Source organism: Salvelinus alpinus, chromosome 3, assembly GCF_045679555.1.
Source record: "Salvelinus alpinus chromosome 3, SLU_Salpinus.1, whole genome shotgun sequence".
Lineage (NCBI taxonomy): Eukaryota > Metazoa > Chordata > Actinopteri > Salmoniformes > Salmonidae > Salvelinus > Salvelinus alpinus.
This window is the reverse complement of record NC_092088.1, coordinates 11,808,446-11,820,103: the sequence shown is the minus strand read 5'-3', so window position 1 is coordinate 11,820,103 and position 11,658 is coordinate 11,808,446. Positions and strand designations below refer to the sequence as shown.

Here is an 11,658-nt window from a genome sequence, read left to right as displayed (position 1 = left end):
CATCGCACCTCTTATCTAAAACATCCCGAGCGCACCCGTGTGTCCCTCCTCTTTGAACTATCTGCCGTTAGTTTCTCTGTAACAATAAATCCATAGCACTTGCAGTACAATTAAACATAGCAAAACCCATGGCTCTTTATGAACTCTTTAAACAATCCAAATGTGACAATTTAATTCACACAGTAACAATTCATTTCATCGATTCAAGTTTCATCAGTATTCACCTCTCCTGGCTTCAGTGACCCTAGGACTTCTGTGGGAATCTATCTTCATTGAGATTGCCACAGATAAGATGTGTATAACCCCTATGATAGCCCACAGATGGTCTGTCATGCAAACAATGCCATAAATCGTGATTGTGTCCATCAGGCTGAGCCTCGGCGCCAGCAAGTCACTAGACACATTTTTATCACTGGCCTTCATCATCGTTCACAATTGTTCACTCTCTTTATTTTTCCACTACAGACTCATAGTCTCGATCAATCCACCTAGGTATTCCCCTCTCAGAGCGACTCTGAGACATAGGGCAGATCAATCAAACATGGGCCGTTTAAAATGAGATGACTGCTGCTGGACTACCAGAGACCTTGGATAACCCAGAGGCCCGTATCAATTTATGCCTCGACTGTTGTGAATTTTCAATGGATTAGAAGTTACATTTAAATCTTTCATTTTTTTGCCCCAAGATGCATTTCAAATCAGAAAATCAGTAACCATGCTTGAGGATGTAAATTGTTCAGGCCGTGCTCCAACAGATTATGCGCTGTCAAGCTGTTCTTAGAATGGTGACGTTACCTGACCTTAACCACTAACAGGACGTGAACTAGACAAAACTGCAGCACACTCTTGTAATCAAAACGGCCACACACACTCCATAGTCTCTGTTGCCTGCAGTTACGGCAACACTCTCCGTCTGTTTTGGAGGTTGCGTTGGAATTGTGAGTTTTCAACAAAAGATCATATCAATATTGTACATGTATTTTGTTAAGTTAGGTTAGTACAATTGGCTTTAAGCTCACAATCAACGATCACACACTTCCACAGAACACAAAGTAAAATCCATTTATTTTTTGGAGCCTTCCATCCCGCTATCACAGATTAAATCCACCTCTCAATGTCTCTCAGCCAATCCCACCCATCTCCATAGAGCACCCTCTCTTGATTTCCATATGTTTTTCAACTGTGCTGCCAATGTCTTACATCGATTCTGAACCTTTCTAATCACATATTATCAACAGATTGCAATTTAAAAATGATGACCAGAAACAAACTGCTTAGGGGCAATACCAGAATAAGAGATCTAATGATTCTGTCTCTTCACAGGTTCTACTAAGCTATATGGAATTTTTTTAAGGTCATACCAATGATCATTTTGCTATTCGATTTTGAATTTTAAGTATAATTTTTACAATTATTTGATAAAAATATATAATTTTGCCTTTCTGCTTTTAGCCCATACAAAACACACAGAATAATAGAGTCACTACATTGAACAAGAGATAGTCAACCCCCCAAAAATGTAAGTTAGTTTATTCTGAAGTGTCTGTCTGAGAGATATAATAAAGATCAGGAAACATTATAAGCATTTTGTTTTTACATGTATTTAACCCCTTATTTTTGGCACTAAAGAGACTCCATAAACACCTCCATTCATTTTTTGAACTGATACCAAGGAATGTTCAGACGGGTCTTGTGAGGCCTGTGGATGTCCTAGAGCACAACGAACAACATGTACAAGTTCGTGAGAGTCTCATCCTTCCAAAGAGGGGTGTGTAGCCCAAACTGTTTGGACGCTAAGGACTGATGTTGGCAGATCGGTTGTACCAACATCAGACGAGTCTCAAGACACTAGCTGGGGCTCGTTGAGCAAAATGAAAAACCATTATATTCGTGAGAGTCTAATATTTCCATGGAGGGGTCATAATCGTTTTTAGGCCAAGACGTTTTTCAGGATGTGTCGTGGTCTGACAAACTGCTTTAGCTCTGTCACCTTTCACAACAGATGCGGAAGTGTGACATAGGTTGATGTGGTAGATTGAGACGCGTCCAATGGAGAGAAAAAAAACGGATATCTCTAGGCTAATCAGATTTCTGTGGGGGCACAGACATCAACCTTAGGGGGTTTTAATATAGTATAGTTATCATAGTTTGGTTGTAATCCAGAGAAGTTCAAAAAGTATCTACAATATTAATTGAGAGAGAGAGAAGAGAGAGAGAGAAAGAGAGAGAAAAAAGAGAGGGAGAGAGAGAGTTTAGAGAGAAAATAAAGAAAGAGAGAGAGAGTGAGAGAGAGAGAGGGAGAGAGAAAATAAAGAGGGAGAGAGAGAGAAAAGAAAGAGAGCGAGGGAGAGAGAGAGAAAACATAGAGAGAGGGGAAAGAGAGAGAGAAAAAATATAGAGAGAGAAAACGAAGAGAGAGAGAGGGGGATAGAGAGAGAGAGAGAGAGAGGGATAGAGAGAGAGAGAGAGAGAGAGAGAGAGAGAGAGAGAGAGAGAGAGAGAGAGAGAGAGAGAGAGAGAGAGAGAGAGAGAGAGAGAGAGAGAGAGAGAGAGAGAGAGAGAGAGAGAGAGAGAGAGAGAGAGAGAGAGAGAGAGAGAGAGAGAGAGAGAGAGTTTGATATATAGAGAGAGAGAGTGTTTGAGTTTTAAATAACCTTTACTGGGTCTGGGAACCCACAACACAATAAACACTCAAACAACAAAGGATATCTCATGGGCATCTGAATCAGCCCAAATGACCACTTCTACTGTAGCCTTCCCAGGGGTGTCCAGGCTAACCAAGCCTTCCCAGGGGTGTCCAGACTAACCAAGCCTTCCCAGGGAAGGGGTTAACCAAGCCTTCCCAGGGGTGTTCAGACTAACCAAGCCTTCCCAGGGGTGTCCAGGCTAACCAAGCCTTCCCAGGGGTGTCCAGGCTAACCAAGCCTTCCCAGGGGTGTCCAGGCTAACCAAGCCTTCCCAGGGGTGTCCAGACTAACCAAGCCTTCCCAGGGGTGTCCAGACTAACCAAGTCTTCCCATGGGTGTCCAGACTAACCAAGCCTTCCCAGGGGTGTCCAGGCTAACCAAGCCTTCCCAGGAGTGTCCAGGCTAACCAAGCCTTCCCAGGGGTGTCCAGGCTAACCAAGCCTTCCCAGGGGTGTCCAGGCTAACCAAGCCTTTCCAGGGGTGTCCAGGCTAACCAAGCCTTCCCAGGGGTGTCCAGACAAACCAAGCCTTCCCAGGGGTGTCCAGAAAAACCAAGCCTTCCCAGGAGTGTCCAGGCTAACCAAGATAGTAAGGATTTGATGGTTTCCTTTAGTCATCAAGTTTTCAAGATCTGCCAACTGCTCACGTGGACAGGATTATTCTATCCGCCCGAAGGCTGTCCCATGATCCACTGTCCCAACAATGTTGTGAAGCTGTAGTTTACACGGAGTGTCTGCGAATTCCACCAGCACAGTCTCCGCATTGCTCTCTTTCACCTTCATCCCCAGAAGGGAGGAGCAGCAGTGTATTGATTTCTGCAGGTCAGACCCTGCCTGACATACCTTCTGTACAGGATCATTGGGAGGCTGTTCTATGTCCACCAGGCAGAAGCGATAACCTCCTGGGGCCTCAGCCAGATAGAGGGCCTTTCCAAACTCAGTGAGGGGCCAAGCAAGCCGCTTAGCATTGCTGACAGCCTGGGTAGACTACAGAGTCAAACCGAGGAAGTCGTTGCCTATGTGATATTCTCCCACTCTATCATTGTTGATCAGTTCAGTCATAAAGTCATCATCCTCTGGCCAAAAGCCGACCTTTGTCTTGCTCCATTTTCCATCATAAGGGCCCTTACATCCTTCTTCAAACTCTTTGTGACGCAAAATATTCATGCCGAGCACATCTTGGTAAAAGGTGTCCACTTTGAAAATGAAATGCAAGGCTCGCCTCAAAGCCACTATAACCCAAGTGAGTTTGCTATGTACTATACAATTATATATCACACTCAGTTTGTCTACGTTGATTAAGGATCCTTGCAATTGATTGTCATATAGAAAAGAGAAAGGAAAAACAGAAGAAACAACAGAGAAAGAAGACAAAGTGAAAAAACACCCTACAGTATAAGGCATGATCCTTATCATTGTTTCATTTTCTCTGAAAATTACCACGTTTCCCACTACCTTTTGCTGCCATGTCAGCAGTAACACATTTCCTCAAGCGGAAACGCTTCTTCACACTCAACTGGTCTAACCCCACCGTCTTCTGTAACACCACCCCTGACTCCCCTCAGCCACATCCCTCTCAACACTCCCCACTTGCACCCCATCACTCGTGCCGGGCATCTCCTCCACTACCTGTGAGACCAGTCCCACCTGAACCCCTTCCTGTACCCCATTACTCGTACTGGGCAACTCCTCACCAGTCTGGGGAAATGGCTCCCCAAATCCATCCTTACCTCCAACAACAATATTTTCCTGCTGCATAACTGACGCTATGTTCCCCTCTGGTACAAGCTGTAACTCAGTATCCTCAACATGGACAACTTGTTCCTCAGCAACAGGTGCTTGTGGCTGCTCTACCGCTGTCGGCCCACCTCTCCTTACATTAGGGGGCCCAGGCGTTATGAGGACCACCTGTGTCCCTCCCTCCACCTTCTCCCTTTTTGGGAAGCATGTCACTTATGGCCAACATCCCCACACTCAAAACACCATTGACTACACGTACTACACGTACTGCATAAGCCGTATACAGTCCGTTGTCATACTTGACTCTAAACAATAACTCCAAAGTCTCTCTCTCTCCCTCTGTTTGCATCCCAACGGGACAATCTTAAATTAACTAGCAAACTTTCCAAACCATAATCATTCACGCTGCAATAACTCATTGGGAATAAACGGCGATACATTCTAAATAGTTACCCTTGTTTACGGAGAAAAAAGCGGCGTAACCTGAATAAACATACCTTTAAGAGGTACGCCATGCTCAACCATGGGATCAACAAGACTCTCTTCTTTAAGAAAAAACACCACCGCTTTATTCATCCGCGACGCATCAGCAACATATCCTACCTTCTCTCCTACGGCGACCAGAAACTCCTCCACCGTGACAGTAGCTTCAGTAACACACCTAAAGCCGTGCCGAAGTGACAGGGACGGCGTCCCCATGTGGGTCGCCATCCCCACCAAAACCAGGGCAATTCCAACAGGGAATACAATACATTTTATTCTACCACAAAAATAAAAACAATGATAAACTTAATCATGCATAGAAAAAGGCAAACCACCAAGAAAAGGAAACATGATAAAAAACACAGACGATCTAACTCCAGACAACACTCACATTCACTCATACAATTCCCAGCATGCACCAAACAATCCCAGCATGCAGAGCGTGTGAGAGAGAGAGCCTCTATGAGGCTGTGCACCAGTGCAGCAGGAAGGGAGGGACCATCTTTCTCAGTGAATTTCATTAAAAAAAAACATTTTTAGATAAAACTATACTAAATATATTCACATGTCACCAAACAATTGATCAAAACACACTGTTTTGCCATTAAGGTCTACAGTAGCCTCAGCAGCGCTCTGTAGGGTAGCACCATGGTGTGGCCAGAGTACAGCTAGCTTCTGTCCTCCTCTGGGTTCATTGACTTCAATACAAAACCTAGGAGGCTAATGGTTTTCACCCCCTTCCATAGACTTAACAGTAATTATGACAACTTCCGGGGGACGTCCTCTAACCTATCAGATGTCTTGCAGAATGAACTGACATGTTGTCCACCCAATCAAAGGATCAGAGAATGAATCTTGTACTGAAAGAACAAGCTACAACTAGCTAGCACTGCAGTGCATTAATGTGGTGAGTAGTTGACTCAAAGAGAGAGACAGACAATAGTTACTTTCACATAGCTAGCGAAAGCAGCTAGCTAGTTTAGCCTACTCAAAACCCCTGCTCGAACAGAGAGGGGTGGTATGTTAGGTAGCTTGCTATGGCTATGCAACACTGGAACTTTTCCTAGTCAAGGTAATCTTTTGGTTTTATTAATGTATTGCCACCGGGGCCCAACAGTGTAACTGCTAAACTGCTTTCTGACTGTACACTGTTCTGCATGATTGTAGCGGGTTTACTAACTCGTTAGTTCTAGTAGCTATGTTAACTATAACGTGACAATGATGAAGGCTGTGTGTAGCGGATAGGCGGTCATGATATGAAGGTTTGGCTTGGAAAGGTTTTTTCACCTGGTCACAGACAACTGATGTGTTGTGCACTGAAGTCCAGAAGCGAAAGGAAAAGGTGGGAGGAGGAGCGCACGTAGATAGTAGCGAGAAGGAAAAATATTTACCAAAAGCAAAGTGATAATGCTGTTTTATGTGGCTGCTATGAAAGTGAACTGTGTTTACTTGTGATCTGGGGTGTGTTCAATCCACCGATTCTGTTGAAAAATGTTTCTTAAACAGAATCAAACGGAATTAAACGGATTTTGATAAAAAATGTATTACATTTTTTTTATTCTTACCAATCTATACACAATACCCCATAATGAGACAGTGGAAACATGTTTTTAGAATTTTTTGGCAAACTGAAAATGAACAGAAATACAGTACCTAATTTACATAAGTATTCACAACCCTGAGGCAATACTTTGTAGAAGCACCTTAGGTAGCGGTTACAGCTGTGAGTCTATCTGGGTAAGTCCCTAAGAGCTATCCACATATTTTGCAACATTTGCCCAGTATTCTTCTCAGAATTCTTCAAGCTTTGTCAAATTGGTTGTTGATCATTGCTACACAACCATGTTCAGGTCTACCATAGATTGTCAAGTAGACTTAAGTCAGAACTGTAACTTGGCCACTCAGGAAAAATCACTGTACAGGCCTCCTTCTTTCCACTCTGTCAATTAGGTTAGTATTGTGGAGTAACTACAATGTTGTTGATCAGTTTTAATATCCCAGCCATTAAACCTGAGAGGTTTCGTTCCTCTCTGGCAACTGAGTTAGGAAGAACGCCTGTATCTGTGTAGTGTCTGGGTGTATTGATACACCATCCAAAGTGTAATTACCAATAGGTGCCCTTCTTTGCGAAGCATTGGAAAACCTCCCTGGTCTTTGTGGTTGAATCTGTGTTTCAAATTAGCTGCTCGACTGAGGGAATTTACAGATAATTGTATGTGAGAGATAGAGAGATTAGGTAGTCATTCAAAAATCATGTTAAACACTACTAACGCTCACAGAGTGAGTCCATGCAATTTATTATGTGACTTGTTGAGCACATTTGTGATTTGTTTCAGGGATCTAGGCGTACGTCGCACGTCACTACTTCACATTGTAATCATAATGTGTTTTTTTGCAGAAATGCCTTCTGAAACATGTGAACTTTCATGTGCCTTAAAAACAGGTGTGTATTCCATCTGTAAATACGAGTACAATTGTTTAATGACGAGCCTAGTTGGTTCCTGGAAAAATCCAGGAACCTTCCCTCTAGCCATGATTGGCTGAGATAATGGATGGGCTGGATATGCCAAGTGATGAGTTCAGATTGGTCTGCCATGTAGCTCACTTCTGTCTATAACATTAGCTGTTTAGTATGTGTATGTAATCCTTTTCTAATGCAGCTTTTTTGAAAGATATCATGAAGAACTGCACAAGTGTTGCTAAGGCTCTCCACTTTCTGGATTTTTTAAATCAGTGGAATGCCCTGTGGAAGCTCAGCATGATAGCGAAGGAGATGGAGAAAATGCAGGTGTTTGATTGGAAATGCAGAAAAAGAAAACACAGAAGGCTTTTGTATACATCTTCAAACTAAGGGCCACCATGACATCCATGACAGAGAGGGAAAAGCATTCCTCCATGTATACCAGTTAGAGAGTCTAGCTAGCTACATTTTCAGATTTTATACATTTCAAATTTTGTCAGAAAGTAATTTTCATTGCAAGTTAATGCGTACTGTTAGCTAGCTAGATAACATTAGATGTCTGGCTGGCTCGCTAGCTAGCTAACATTGAACCTAGTTAGTTGGTTAGATTTAACTAACTGTAGATTCATGCAGGGTAGCAATGTTACGAGTTAGGATTATGGTTCATTGTTTAGCTTGCTAGCTACATGTCTAAACAAAAGACTCCATTATGCAAGTAACCATTTCACTGTACCATTTACACCTTCTAACAAGCTAGAAATGAACCAAAAACATGGTTCAGAAAGGTGCTTTTAGTTGCCTGGTTTGCTAGATTGACATTTACTAAATTCATCTTTAAACGGATGGGTTTATTGGTGGTAAACCCGACCTTCTGAGCCGGGGCGCGGCTCTGTTGCGACCTGCAGTGTGTGTGACGTTTGGTGTGGCGTTATCTTATGTTTTTAATTTGTACACTTAGTGGCGTTATTTTATGTTTTTAATTTGTACACTTAGTTTACAAACATTCTGCCAACCATGGATTTCCAGTGGTGGGGTGTTGGACTGATCTTGTTGATCGTGTACATACCCGCTACGAACTGACTAAATAATGAAAACGCTGCTGGCAGCGGAATCCAATACAGCAGGGAGTTTTTACTACAATGCAACTCAAATACGAACGCGATGGATATCCCAATGGCCCATCTAATACCTGATTGTCTGCGAGTGGATTACAAACCCAAATGCAAACGTGGAAAACGCGGGGGAATCAGACAACGACTTAAAAAAAATAAGAACAAACTTCCCTTACCCACCACCTTGCTGATTAATGCCCAGTCACTGAGGGGGAAAGCGGATGAGTTGTCAGCGAATCTGCGCTTCCAACACGAATACCGGGAGGCCTGTTTGCTGGCATTTACTGAGACTTGGCTGGATGACAGAGTCCCGGACAGAGAAGTGGAGCCGGCCGGCTTCACCCTGGTCATAGCGGACCGCGATCTGACAGTCACAGGGAAACTTCACGGCGGGGGCGTCTGCCTGCTTGTCAGGGACCAGTGGTGTAAATCGATCCTGGTAAGAGAGCGACTCTGTACCCCCGACATTGAACTGCTTTCTGTGTCACTGCGACCTTACTATCTGCCCCGTGAGTTCCCCCAATTGTTTGTTACCGTTGTGTACATTCAACCAAAAGCTAATATAACAAAGGCATCAGAGATTATTTATAATCTGTCACAGAAACTGGAATCCATCTCCCCCGACGCACCCAAATTTATTTTAGGGGATTTTAACAACTGTACCTTGCGCAAAGTCTTGCGCACATACCATCAGTATGTGAAATGTCACACTAGGAAAAATAGGACTCTTGATTTGTGCTATGGGACAATACCAAAGGCGTTCTCTGCCACCACCAGACCTCCTCTGGGGACATCAGACCACAATGTGGTCTACCTCAGGCCAACTTACTGTCGCCTCCTGGAGAGGGAGAAACCCACAGTTAAAACTGTCCAGATCTGGAATGACAACAGTATCACTTGTCTCCAGGGGTGTTTTGACTGTACAATGTGGGAGGTATTTGAGGACAGCAGCTCTGATCTGGATGAACTCACAGAGGTTATTTCAGACTATGTAAACTTCTGTGTTGAGTCAGTTGTGCCTACTAAGACCTGTAAAATCTTCCCTAACAACAAGCCTTGGGTATCAAAACATCTAAAATCACTACTTGATAGGAAGAAGGCAGTTTATGCTGGGGGTGATAGACAGGCTTTAAGAGATGTACAACGTGAGATAAAAAGACAGATACTGGTGGACAAGGAGGCATACAAGCAAAGGGTGGAGAGGACCCTCTCCTCAGGAAACGCAAGGGTGGCCTGGCAAGGGATTAAATCCCTTGCCATTAAATCCCTTGCGCCCCCCATATAGGCAGGGGAAAAACCAGTGCTGACCTTGGGGGATATGAGGGCCAGAACATGGCTAATGAACTGAATGTTTTCTTCTCAAGATTTGAATCAGACAACTTCGTGTCGGAGGTAAAACAAATGGAAGCATCATTACAAATGTTTGAGAGAGTTGTTGTTCAACAGTCTGATGTTCTAAAGTTGTTCAGGGGATGTAACACATACAAAAGCCCAGGCCCAGACAAAATAAGTGGGCATGTGTTAAAGCACTGTGCTGAACAACTGGCTGGTGTTTTTACAGACATTTTCCAATCCTCACTCAACCAGCAACACGTTCCAGTATTGTGGAAAAAATCAATAATTATACCAATTCCTAAAGTATCGAATCCCTCTGTGCTGAATGACTATCGCCCTGTCGCTTTGACATCCTTAGTTATGAAATGCCTTGAGAAAATTGTGAAAAGTCATATTCTCAGTGTCACCCAGAAGCTCCTCGACCCATTTCAGTTTGCCTATCAGACCAGCAGAGGAGTTGATGATGCCATTCTTACCCTCCTTAACATGGTCTATAGACATCTAGAAGGTACCAAATCCCATGTCAGGGTTCTGTTTGTTGACTTTTCTTCTGCCTTCAACACAATCCAGCCCTACATTCTGGCACAGAGACTCATTCGGGACTTTTCCTTAGATGGGGGGCTGGTTTTGTGGCTGTTGGACTTCCTGAGCCAACGCTCACAGCGAGTCAAAATAGGTCCCCATGTGTCGGATATACGCAATACCAATACAGGCTCTCCTCAGGGATGTGTTTTGTCCCCACTTCTGTACATCTTGTACACTAATAGTTGTACTAGTTCGCATACTGACAGACACCTCGTTAAGTTCGCTGATGACACTGCCTTGATCAGCCTGTTGCATGATGACGAGGAACATCATGGCCCGGTCCTAGATGACTTTGTAGAGTGGTGTGAGGAATCACACTTGGTCCTCAATACTAACAAGACCAAAGAGATGTGCATAGACTTCAGGAAGCGTACAACACCTACCTCTGCAACATCTATCAGAGGCCAGAATATAGAAATTGTAGAGGAATATAAATATCTGGGTGTCTTTTTGGACAGTAAGCTTCAGTGGAGTAAATGTACAGACCAGATCTACAAAAAGAGCCAACAGAGACTGTACTTTCTAAAAAAGTTGGGTTCTTTTAATATAGACTGTACTATATTGACTCTGTTTTACAAATCCTTTATTGAGAGTATTTTAACTTTTTGTATTGTTTGTTGGTTTGGCAATGCCACTGTCAGTCAGAGAAACATGCTGACAAGGATTATTACCACAGCAAGCAAGGTACTTGGAGTCAAACAGACAGGCCTGGATGAGATGTTTAAGGTCAGGGCCCTCCGTAAGGCTCACAAAATCATTTTAGACCCAAGTCACCCCCTGTACCTGGACTTTGAATTACTCCCCTCTGGGCGCAGGTATAGGGCACCCCTCAGCAGGAAAAATAGAACGAGACAATCATTTGTGCCAGGTGTGATATCCCTCTTAAATAGCTCGGGCAAATGTTCCCATTAGGCTAGGTTCCCTCAGCAGGCTAGTCTTTTCTTCTTTTTTAAATTTTAAATTTTATTTTATTTATTGGTGCGTGACTGTTATTGAAAGTTGTATTGTCAATCCTGTTTTGTATTTAACGCCACTTTAAATGTGTACATGACACTGCAACAAAATTTCCCCATGGGGACAATAAAGTAAGTAAGTAAAAATGCACCAATTATTTTTGAAGGCTGCTGAAGATACTTTTTCATCATTGGGTTCCCGAGTGGCGCGGCGGTCTAAAGCACTGCATCTCAGTGCTAGAGAGGTCACTACAGACACGATTTTTACAGACACCCTTTAAAAGGGTTCTTCAAAGAACCCCA

General features: G+C 43.4%; 1 pseudogene; it reads right to left on the bottom strand.

Annotated features, from left to right (window-relative positions):
- Window positions 1-1,650: 1,650 nt before the first annotated feature.
- Window positions 1,651-5,137, bottom strand: LOC139569689 (glyoxalase domain-containing protein 4-like; annotated as a pseudogene).
- Window positions 5,138-11,658: the final 6,521 nt, after the last annotated feature.